General features: G+C 44.6%; 1 protein-coding gene across 3 annotated transcripts in view; it reads left to right on the forward strand.

Moving 5' to 3' along the window:
• Positions 1 to 12,142, forward strand: part of ZHX2 (zinc fingers and homeoboxes 2) — a 78,415-nt gene that overhangs the window by 26,593 nt on the left and 39,680 nt on the right. For 2 of the 3 annotated variants that reach the window (XM_074887278.1, XM_074887269.1), the window contains exon 2: positions 8,686 to 8,757. The exons of the other annotated variant lie outside the window; for it this stretch is intronic. The gene's annotated coding sequence lies outside the window, so the exon portion shown is untranslated. The remainder of the gene's footprint in view (positions 1 to 8,685; positions 8,758 to 12,142) is intronic. 3 annotated transcript variants of the gene reach the window in all.

The following is a 12,142-nucleotide window of genomic DNA, read 5'->3' on the forward strand; positions in this document are numbered from 1 at the left end:
TATGGAAAGAGGGCATTTACTGAATTTAGAAATCAATCCAGATGTTCTTTTACTGTTAGTTAGACTTTATTATTAAAAAAAAAAATCTACCTTTTTGATTTGGAGTCACCCAGCAAAACTAATCCTTGGCTCACATGGATGTTTGACTTAAGTTCTGATGTTCTCTTTTTCTTCTTTTTAAACTAAAAAAACCTTAGCTTTAAAAAAATGATATGGTATTTGCAGAATCAATAGAAAAGCTGACCCAGATAAAAGTGCGCAAAAATTGGTTTCATGCCCTAGAACTTTTCCTGCATGCTTTTTGATGCAGTGTATCTGATCCTTCAAAAAGGAGGTAACATACAGTGATCTCAGCAGCTTTGAAGAATTGTTCTGGAAGAATAACAAGGAGCACTGGAGAAAGGGGTGTGCACATGTACCTTTTTTTCCCCCTCATTAAATATATCGTGAGACGGAAGAAATTAATATCTTGTTGCTGGTTATGTGGAAGGTTAGGATAAATTTTGTATGAAATCTGGTTTTGTCTGATTTTTGAAGGGTGAAAGTGCATTTCTCCTGAACAGCTCTTCACGGTAGGATGTGAATTGCGCTTTATCTTCCTTGGTTCAAACCTGCTCCTACTGGAGTGAGTGGCAAAGGTGTATCCAAATAGTAGCAGGATTCGCTCTCAGAAATGTAATTATGCCCTGGATCCTGCATCAGGTAGAAAGCTGTAAAAAGCATCTGCTGCTACAGATGCATTCCAGTGTAGGTGGAATCCAAATCTTAATTTGATTCAAATACGGCACTTCGATCTACGGGAATCAGACATTCAGTGTCTGAACCTGTATTGCTTTAGCTTACAAAAACATCCCAGGCTGTTTAGGGCTGTGGACCCAGAGGCATAACAAGTTGGCTCAATGCAGGCATCGCCACAGTGAAGGTGATAAATTGATAGGACAGAGTTGTGGGACCACAAGACTGGCAGGCTGTAAGGAGAAAGTTTCGTTCCATCCCTTTGTATTCTCTGCCTTAAAAAAAATAAAAGTTAAAATCTAGCCAGAGGGGAAGGATGGGCCCAAAGTTACTGGTTCTTAATAAGCAGACACAGTGCCCAGGCTGTGCTGGCTATCCCCAGGAGAGGGAGAAAAGGCCACAAAAGCAACTGCTTCGTGGGGATTTCCACAAGCCTTTCCAGTCCTTGGGGTCAGATGCTGTTTTTCAGTGGTCGGTGTACGCTGACTTTCCCTTTTCAGCTGCATTTGTGTGAGCTGTCAGTGCTGGAGCGTGGCGATGCCGGTGCTGGGGCTGCGCAGCCGAGGAGCAAGTGCTCAGGTAGGCACGTGCCCCGGGACATGTTCGCCTCAAACGGGCTGCGCCGGGAGTTTGCAGTGAGGAGAGCAGCTGGAGCTCAGCACCGAACAGGACCAGTGTGTAGGGGACTCCAGGCAACCTCTCCTATGGTCTCTTTGTGGCTCTTTGATTACTTGTAGCTGAAAATAGGTCACCTGCCATGAATGGAGTGGCTGCTGACCCAGGTGCATCTCACTTAACTTTCCAGATACAGACATGTGGATGCTCTTACTGAAAATAAGAGACTCAGTAACACCTAATGGTGCTGGTCTTCACAAGTGAATGAAACACAAACACAATTATTTGAAAGGAGCAAAGTGATTTCTTGCTTTATATTTACACCCTGTGCTCATTTCGTTTCTTGTACCACTTTTGCACAGACGGCTGCTGTGTTTGGCAGGAATTTGCAAACACGTCCGTGCTTACAGCCAAAAGTAGGAATGGTCTAAACAGCCGGAAAAGGGAAACCCCTTCCTCTTGTATTTATTTTTATAACAGCAAAATGTAGTCGCTGGCTGGCCTTGATCAGTCTTTTTTTTTTTTTTTTTGTTGTTTTCTTTTTTCTTTTCAGCTTGGGGGTTGAGGGAAACAAAAGAGGGAATAAATTAAGAGCAGGAGAAAAGAGTGTCTGCTCTTGGACTGTGTCATGTGGTGAGGAAATCAGGCTCAAACTGGGAGAGACCAGGCCAAACCTAAGAGTGGTACTGGGAGGCTTTAAACTGTGTCACTCTGACAGCGGATCTAAGCAGTGAAAATAGCTAGTGATGTTTCTGGCTGCAGTCTGGGTTAAAGTGTTGTGCACACATGCAGTTGTACCGATGGGCTGCTGCTGCTCACATCTCTTGCCATACCTGCCTGCATGATGTCTCTTATAGGCAGTCTTGAATGTGATGACCCCAAACCTTTCCAAATTGGCACATGTTTAGTCCGTGGGGACTGATGTGAGTTTGCATGTATTTGTATTGTGTTCACTTCAGTTCTCTCTCTCTCTGTTGGTCTTTTCCTCTATAGCACTGCTGTTATGAGCTTTGGTATTTTGGCGGGGAGAGGAAGGAGCGTGTGATTCTTGGCTGTGTCCCCTGTGTACAATGTACACCACGTCTCTTCAGCAAACTTGTATGATGACACCTGGATGGATCTGAACACAGGGACTGCAATGCTACAGGCTTGGGGAAGAGTGGCTGGAAAGCTGCTCAGCAGAAAAGGACCTGGGGGTGTTGGTCAACAGCTGGCTGAATGTGAGCTGGCAGTGTGGCCAGGAAGGCCAATGGCATCCTGGCTTGTATCGAAAATGGTGTGGCCAGCAGGACTAGGGAAGTGAGTGTCCCTTTGTACTCACCACTGGTGAAGCTGCACCTCAAATACTGTGTCAAGTTTTGAAACCCTCACCACAAGAAAGACATTTTGATGCTGGAGCGTGTCCAGAAAGGGGCAACGAAGCTGGTGAAGGGACTAGAGAACAAGTCTTATGAGGAGCAGCTGAGGGAACTGGGGTTGTTTAGTCTGGAGAAAAAGAGGCTCAGAGGAGACCTTATCACTTTCTACAACTACCTGAAAGGAGGTTGTAGCAGGGTGGGTGTCTTGTCTCTTCTCCCAAGTAACAAGAGATAGGTCAAGAGGAAATGGCCTCAAGTTGTGCCAGAGGAGGTTTAGATTGGATATTAGGAAAAATTTCTTCACTGAAAGGGTTGTCAGGCATTGGAGCACGCTGTCCAGGGAAGTGGTAGAGTCACCATCCCTGGAGTTATTTAAAAGACATGTAGATGTGGTGCTTAGGGACCTGGTTTAGCAGTGGGCTTGGCAGTGTTAGGTTCACAGTTAGACTTGATGATCTTAAAGGTTCTTTTCCAACCTAAATGATTCTATGATTCTATCACTGGACATCCCGTGGTGTTGAAAATGCAGATGAACAGTCTGCAGCTTGGTTGTTTAAAAATAAAATAAAAGTTACTGCTGTATGTGTGTTGGGCAGCAGAAGCATCCTACAACAGTGCTACTGGAGCAACCGCTGTGTTGGAAAACAATTATCAATCATGGTTCTGGCAGAGGAGGGTCTGACAACTGTTTTCCAACACATTTATTACTATGGGCAAGTAGGTAACTAACCAGAGGATGACAGTCTGAAATGCAAGGTTTAAGAGGAATAGTGTGAAGAAGTTTACTAAAAGCCAAATAATTTAGTTATGAACGTGCTGTTGGCCAGAACCCTACAGGACATCGTGCTCTCTCTGGTTGAATTTTCTTATGCGATAAAACATTCTTCTTGCTTTAAGCCCTTGCTGCGAATTTAAAATAGTATACGAGACTGAGATTTCTCACCCTTCAAGAAAACACTTTGATTTGTTGAAGGAAGCTAGGAACAGTTAAGGAGATAGGAAAGAAAGTAATATACCTTTCACTATGCTGACATCCACAGCTGGGGAATGTGTTGAAAAGTAAATATAATCTGCTTTGAGCAGTGCTTTCCTATTCTCTTTCATTTTGCTTCAGTGCTCTGGTTCCCAGTGAAGTAGACTTAACAATGGACGGTGAGGTGCAGAAGGGCTGTACAGCCTCTGCAGAGATGTGGGGGATCATCCCCCTGCACTGGGACCATGGGGGTTAATGTTGTTGTTTGTTTGCATATTTTTTAAGAAAGTGCTGAGATGCGAAGTGACAGAGTCACTGTCCATCTGTCTGTCCAGTGCCAGGGAAGCCAGGCCAGGACCCTTGCCAGCCCCTGTCTCACCTTGCAGCTAACCAAGGTCAACCGCGGCTGCTACCAGCAGCTAAACGCGTCTTCTTACCAGCTTCAAGTAAAATTATGGACAGGCACATCTCAGCCCGGAGCAGTCTGCGGCTGAGGAGTCAGAGCAGTCCCCTGGGAGTGGCAGTTGGGTGAAGGTGGCCTCAGTGGCTGCCTGGCTCGGCTGTCTGCTGCCCCAGACTGTCACTCTCATGCTTCTCCCTGGTGAAGGGATATGAGATCAGTTTCATCCTGACAGAGAGGATGTTTTCTGAAGTATTCTAAAGCTCTGAGGGGGAATAGTTTCTGTGGCAGTGCTGCAGTAACAGTGAAAATCTGCCTAAACCTACGAAACTTTTTCCTTTAAATTTTTTTTTTTCAAGACAGCTTTTTTGCTTTTTGCTCTTATTTACTCTTATTTTGCTGTTATTTGCTCTTTGCTTATTTTTATGCTCCCGAATATTTCCAAAAGCATCAGGTAGCATTAAGAAGGCATTGCAAAGAGGGGTTTGGTCCATTCCTTTTTTTTATAGAAGTTTATATAAGTTTTCCTGGGGGAAGCAAAGGCTGGAGAGCTGCAGCATGCGGCTGGAAGAGCCTCTGCTCACATGTACCTGCAATGGTGCAGTGTGGATTAAGACCTCGTGCAAGTGGTTGTCACACTGCTGAGGTGGAGAAGACGACCCTTGGCAGAAGCCTCCTACTTTGTGTTTTCCAGGTCGGTGCCAGTGGTTTTCCCAGGGAGCACCAGGGCTGCTGGCAGCAACAGCTGTGGGGTGGAAAATGTCCATCTCTGTTTCAGCTTTGTTCCAAAGGTTGGAGAAAGGCAGCTGAGCTCTGAGTGGGGTAGGGGTAAGTCCACTGAGGATGGAGAGGTGTGGGGGATATCCGCGGGCCTCTCTGAGCATCACCATCTGCACTGTGTGTGTGTGCTTACGCAGAGACCTCAGAGCACTTCGGGATTTTTTAATGGCTTTCTCACTGCATATTTAGGTATTTGATGGAAACTCTGGATTGTGTTTTATGCATTTGTCTTAGGGATGGGGACAGGGATGGGTTAATTTTATTAGCTTTATAAAAAGGTCTTGAAGTGAAGGATGCTCATGAGCACATTACTCCCTTGTGCTGAAGACTGCGAGGTTTGGTGAATGTTTAATGAGGACCAGACCAGCAGCCGGGAGTGGTTGGGGCACTCGGGATGCGTCATGATAACTGGGATTTTCAGCATGTGGAGACAGACGACTTTCAGGAACATTTGTATCTGCTAATCATGCTGTAATAACAGTCTGCAATCTACAGGCTGCAAACCCCCCATTTCCGACACAGCTGTGCATATTTAATTCGATAGAAAGCATTTCTAGTCTAGTGTTAGTAGTAATTCAGATTGCTAAGCTGGTAATTTTGATCATGGTAGTTTTTAGGGAAATCTAGGTATAAGCTAGACTGAAAAGTTAATAAATGCCTAGTACGATAGAAATGCGGGGGGGTGAGGAGTGGGACATGACAGGCAGCTCTCAGTGCCCCAGCCCGCACCCCAGCCTCGTCGTATTCCTGCCTCACTGAGAGCCAGCAGCAGAAGAAAGCAGCGTTCCAGGACTCATTAGTTTGATGAAGAAAGTTTGCCCTGACCTATTGCCTGTGCCACCAAATTTTGGGTGTTGGGGCAGGCAGGCCATGGAGATGGGTCTTCAGCAGTGCCAGGGGGGAAGCACCAAAGCCTCGTGGGGCTGCGGAGGGTTGGCACGATCTGCTTCGCGGCAGTGCTTTTGTCTGGCCGCAGGGTTTAAACCACCAAGTTGAGATCTTTCAGGAAAAGAGGTTGTGAGGAGTTTGGGGTTTATTTTTCTTCATCTTGAGCGCAGCTGGGGAAAGCAAGTGCTTTCAGGGCTCCCAACTCCATTTCTCTCTGTAAAATGTTCTTTTGCAAAATTGATCATTTCTGTAGGTTGAGAGAGTCTCAAAGGAACTTTTCTGTCAAGCATCTAAAAAGTACCGTTATTTCTCTTCCCTGCCCTACCAGCATCTCAAGGTTTTACATTTTAGCTCACTAAAGATATCTCGACAATCTGTTTTTTGTGAGAAATGTCATGGCAAACAAAGCAAACTAATCCCATTTTCAGGTCATTAGGTTGCAGAAACCATGCAGACTGCTGGTGTTCATGAAGTTACATACTTTAAAAAAGTATTTTAAAAATCTTTTTGTTTATTTTGTTTTGTTTTGCCATGAGATGTTACTTTTTTTTGGAAAGCATCTAGAATAATGAAGCAGCTGGTGGCTGAGTCTCCCGCTCAGTGTGCAGAGAATGAGGATGACTGGGGTAGCTGGAGTTACCCTCTGCGTGCTGTGGGCTATGTACACACACAGGCAATTCCTGTGAACCGGGTGGTGTGTGGTAACTCATAAACCACCATCACCTGTTTCGTACATGTACTCACTGGGACACTGCGCTGGAGCCAGTCAATACAGATGTCCCTGGCTCTTGTCCGTGACTGTGCGGGTGTTTATGTGGCATGGCTCATATAGGTGAGGACATGACTGCATGGATGCCCTCCTGTGGAGTGGGAGATCTGGTCTGAATTCACCTGATCCCAGAGTTGTGATGCATTTCAGGGAAGTGATGCTTTCATGCCAAGGAGTTGCTTCCCCTGCCTTCATCTGGCCTGCAATAAACAGTAACCTGTTGCAAAAAATTTGATATTTCTGTATGAAATGTGGTTGCAAGTCCTTCATTTCTCTATTGCCTAACTTCAGGCTTTCAAAAGCGGTAGCAGATCTCCCACAACCATGAAATTGTTTAAAAGATCTGAAATATGCATGTATATATATGTATATACATACATTACCAACTTGTTTCTGAGCTTTTATGTTAAACCCAAATCATATTCTCATAGCCACAAGCAGTAGAAACTTTTTGCATACTTTCTGAAGAGGATTGTGTGGTACGAATACAACAGCAAGGGACTGGATTTAATAACCCTGGAGATTTATTCCTGTTTTATGTTTCCGAAAGCAGGGATCCTCACAGAAACTTCACCAGCTGGGTCTTTAGGAAAAGCACCAGAAATTGTGAGGCTCATTATACAGTCCTAAGAAGTGACAACACCATAAATATGTATTTATTTTAATTAACTTTCTAAGCAGAGGTTAGAGATCAGGGGAAAGACAGGACTGTGTTGCACTATAGGCAATTTTGTTGTTCCTTAAAAGTGCTTTATTCATAAGGGTGGTTTTGGTCCTGTTGGCAAGATGTAGGGTCACTTTTGCATGTTGGACACAGCACTGAAAAGGCAGGATTTCAGATAGTGGTTTCAGTATAAGATAACTGGACTAAGGCCATTAAATACAAAAACAGTTTGGCCCCAGACTTGCAGCCTACAATGGGAGAATGGAGGATTTGACCCAAAAGAGGGAGGAAGGGCAGCAGAAGGTGGCCTACTGAGTCCAAAAAGGGGTGGAGGTGTAAATAGCACAAAATCTGCAGCTATCCCGTATGTTTATTTCTCTTTTACAATTCAGTGAAACTAGCATTTTTTTGCTTTACTCTGAGACAGAGCAAAGCGGGAAGCAGCTTCCCTTTTATCTATGAATAAACATGCAGCTTTTTCTATTCTAAGCTCTTAAAAAATGGTTTTGGTTGTATAACAGCTCCTGGCCTCCCAGCGCATCCAGTAGCCATGATACTCTATCAGGAAATCAAGTCATACCTTCCTTTGAAAAGAGCCCAAAAAATACCTTCCTAAGCTGCTGGGAAGGAGCAAAAGACTCCGAGTGATTTCTTTAGGTTTGCCAGCTGACCTTCCTCTGGCCAGATAACAAGAGCCTGAAGTTTCAAACTCAAATACTTCAGCTTGAGCTGAAAATGCAGGTTGTGCTCTTGGTGCTGCTGAAGCAATTGATAAGCTTCTGCCTCTTTTCTTGAGGGACTAGCAGGGTGTTTTGCTGCGTGTATTTCTTTTACTTATAGCAGTCCCATGACCATTTATTTTCTCTTTACCTATTCTTTGCAGACCTGCAGGCACAGTGTCTCTCAGGTGTGTATACAGCCACTGCCAAAGGGGAAATTTTTTATATCAGTTCTGCTGTTGCAGCTGCTGAAGCTAAACCTTCCTCTCCCATTTCTTTAGGGGAAAAAAAAAGGCAAAAATGAGGAAAGCCAACTTTAGCTTTGGGACACAGCAGGTGAGTCACTTTAAGGAGGAGAAAGGCAATTTTCATGGCATTTTGTCAAAGTTCCCAATACCAAACAGAGCTTGTTCTGGTATGTGTCTGCTGTAGCAGATGTTTTGTGGGTATTTCCAGTCCGAACCACAGCAGCAGTATCTTAGGACATCAGTGTGTGAGTGCTCTCCACTGTCTGCTTGGCCTAAGAAATGGGGATATTTTTTTTCCCCAAGAGTCTCCCAAGGTTCATCGTGTTACTGTAACAGGGCTGGAGGACCAAATCGTTCAAATTCTGTTTCTGTCAGTGGTGGTCAGTAGGAAAGGGAATTGCTGCAATTCCTGTCAGTCGGCATTCCCTGGTGCTGGCAAAAAAACTAAATTGCCAGTCAAAGTGGAAGGGTGGCTGCTATTGTGGCCTCTTCTTTTTTTTTTTCCCTGACTTACATAGCTTTTCCCTCTTCCGTAGGTATCAGAAGTTCTGCTCACCTTCAGAGAGGTATAAGTACTGAGGTTCCCAGGATGTAAGAAATACAGTCCTGTGAGTAGCTTTTTTTTTTTTTCTCTTCTCTGTTTTCCTTTAAATGAGAAACCCAAGCTTGGTCAAACAGAAGGAAGACTTTTAAATTTTTTTTTTAAAAGACACTTTTAAGAAATGTTTACAACAAGCAAATCCAGTCTTTTGGAATCAGTTATGTGCCTTTGGCACCTCTTTGCCCACCCACAAAATAAAGTCAGCATTGTATTGCCACATAGGCTGAATAATTATCTCACTGCAGATATGAACCACATGAGTGCATTTAACTGAGAATATGGTCAGCAGAATGGACCATTAGCACCATCTGAAGCTTGTTTGTTTCCAAGCTTTACCAGTTATTGAAAGACAAAATCTTGCTGGAGAGTTGAGGGGAAGGCGTTCCTCAGGAAAAAAGCCTGTGTCTTCTGAAAGGGGAGAAGAGCACAGATTGGCCATGAGGTTGTTTTTGTGTGTGTACACAGCACACTATCCCTGTCATCAAAACAGAAATCTATCCCAATATTCAGCTTTTCCCTGATGTGATAAAATAACTTTGTTGGAACTTCTACACCACAGGAGATACCTCCATGTTTGACTCCCTCCCTTGCTCCAAAGCAGCTCAGCCAGAAGTTCTTTTACATATATATATACATATAAAAAGATATATATTTAAGGAGCAGCTGTACTACAGCCTTTTCCTGTGCATTGCTAAAGGGTCTGGGCTGGGATTTCCCAGCAGCTGTGGCTGGTTTACAGCTCTCCAGGTGGACCAGTCAGGGCTGCACTAGACTGACCTCTGCAAACCCTGCTTAGAGTTCTGGCTGTGTGCTTGTGTGGATTCCTGGGGCAGCTCCTCTAGCCTGGTGCAAGGCTGGATAGCAGGGCTAAAATTTGGATTGGGGGTTTGGATGCTGTTGCTCTGGGCTTCGCTGCTTTTCTGTAAGTAAATTTTCTTAGTAGAGGGGTTGAATAAGGGGTTTTTTTGAGGTTTTTAAAATCAGCCCAACTCCTGTCCCATTTTTACCCTGTTCTATGGTGATGGAAATCTGTGGTTACTTGGAAATCAGCAGAATTTTGTTTCCATTTTTATTTCAGTGGCTTACAGCCTGTTTTCTGCTACAGCAACACAAATCTATTTGGGCTAGAGCAGAATAAAACCCCAAATTGAAATCAGCCTGAAAAAAGGAAAGGCTATGTTTTGTTAACAGGAGAGGCTGAGTCCATTGGTGTTCTGTAAAGACATGGTAAAAATTCCTTAATAAATATCTAACAAGCATTCAGAAACTGGTAAGCAGAAATCTGTATAGGGAATCCAACTTTCAGCCTTTTGTGAAGGATGCTGGCAATGAGTGCAGTTACTGGGAGAAAAGGCATGTGAAATTATGATGATGTTTTGTATTGATCCTCCCTCACTAAGGTCTATAGTTCATATTCTCCCTTTGAATCACAGACATTTTCTCCTAACTCCTTGGTGTTTAAACTGTCACATGAGACCTGCTAATTGAGCTGTGGGGTTTATTTTTTGTCAGTCACTTACAAAGCATTGCACAGGATGGGTTCTGGCCTCTATTTTTACAGCTGTGTTGGCTCTGGAGTGATGGGAAGAGTAGATACTGATTTAAGTGAAGAAAATTCAGCAGAAAGATGCCACATGTACATACTGTGTCTCTCAAAGTATATGCACATGCTAGAAATGCTCTTTGCTCATCTCAAAAGAAAAGTTTGCTTGTTTTTCTGTTAAGTAGGCAGTGTTGAAATTTGGGGAGCATTTCTGAGATCCTCATGAATCTGTGTCCTAATGCACCCCCGTGGTGGTTGCTTCCAGAAAAGGAATAAACAAGGAGACCCGCTCCTGTTCTTCAAAGGTTGACCGCTAGTCGCATGTAAATGTTGTCTGTGGTGTTAAGTCAAAGCAAAGCAGTGATGCTGAGGGCAGCATGCGGTCCGCGCGTGTCTCTGGTATATCATGGCTGTGTTAAGAGAGTGAGAGAGAAAACAAGAGCAGGCTGCTTGGAAGCTGCCCAGGTAGCTCGTGCACGGTCTCAGATGGCTCTGAAATTATTGCAGCGAGATGTAGTCGTTGCTCAGCAGTGAAAGGAGACTGTAAATTCCCATTTACCTGTCTCCTAGCACTCTGGCTGCATGACGGAAGGCTGAGTGAGGAACTGGGGAGCATGAGATGACTGCAGCATGGCAATGCTGACCAAGAAACTGTGTCCTGCTCAGAAGCTCAGGGAGAGACCAGAGCTGGAAGAGCTCAATTCCTGTACGTCTGCTCTCTGCATCCCCTTCCAGTATTGTCCTGCAAAATGTTTCAGGATCAGGTGTTTAGCAAGAGATTTGATGAAGAGAGAGGAAAGGAGGCTTTGCCATTTCCCTTTTTCTGTTTTCCTCCCAGCACCCAGCGGTGAAACTTGCCTGTGACTGCTCCCAGAGGTGCTGTCCCTTGTGAGAGGTGGCAGTGTTTGATGCAGCAGTAGTTTGGGGTGGCAGAGAAGCACTTTTTGTGTGTTGGAAAAACTTGAGGTAAAGTAACTTGGAAAAATTAACCAGTTTATGTCAAGGCTTCTGGATGTGTAACTATAAAGGAGATACTTGTTGCTGTGGACTGTTTTCTCCCAGATAAGATTTAGATGGATTTGGGGCCTTCAGGGTTTGGGTTTTTTTGTTTCTTGGAGCTTGAGCAGTGAATTTGCAAACATTTCCTGTCAAAGCAAAGAAAGACTTTGACAGCAGTGTGTCCTATGAGCACCAGCACTACATATGGTGATGGCTTTGCAAAACACAGCAGTGGTACTGCCTCCTTGCTCTTACTTGGGGTGAGAGATTGGACTCCAGCTGGGGCAGCCCTCAAAGGCTGAAACTATCACTTGTACATGTCACCAGAAAGGCCACCTCTCTAAACAGGGCACTCCTCGCAAAATCAGTGCACACTTTCCCTGTGCTCGGTCAGACGACTGTCCAAAAATGTTGGACAGATGGCATTTTATTTTTAAAAAGGGGGGGGATACTGCTATAACTGAAGAATAGAGATGGGGAGAAGTTGGTTGGAGAGCTGGAGAAACTTAGTCAGGAGAGATGAGGCTTAGCCAAAAGCCTCCATTTCTCCCTCTCAGACCTGGAAGCCAGGCTTGGGCTTTGGATCGTGCCGGTGGTTCCCATCTGGGAAGGGATGAGGAGATTTCTTCCGTGTGACTGCAAGCTCACAGTTCATCCTGCAGCTGAGAGGAGGGAAGAGGGCAGGTTTTCCCAAGTGCTCAGCACTGCCTGGGCTTTGGTGAGGACAGGGTTGCTGCTGCCTGGCTCTCCAGCTGCTCCAGCATGGCGGTCCTTCAGGACCTTACTCCATAGACAGGAGTTGATGGTTCTTGAAGAGGCGAAAGCAGGTTTTGTTCCATTCTTCTTATTT

This window comes from Strix uralensis, chromosome 1, assembly GCF_047716275.1.
Source record: "Strix uralensis isolate ZFMK-TIS-50842 chromosome 1, bStrUra1, whole genome shotgun sequence".
In the NCBI taxonomy this organism is placed as follows: Eukaryota; Metazoa; Chordata; class Aves; order Strigiformes; family Strigidae; genus Strix; species Strix uralensis.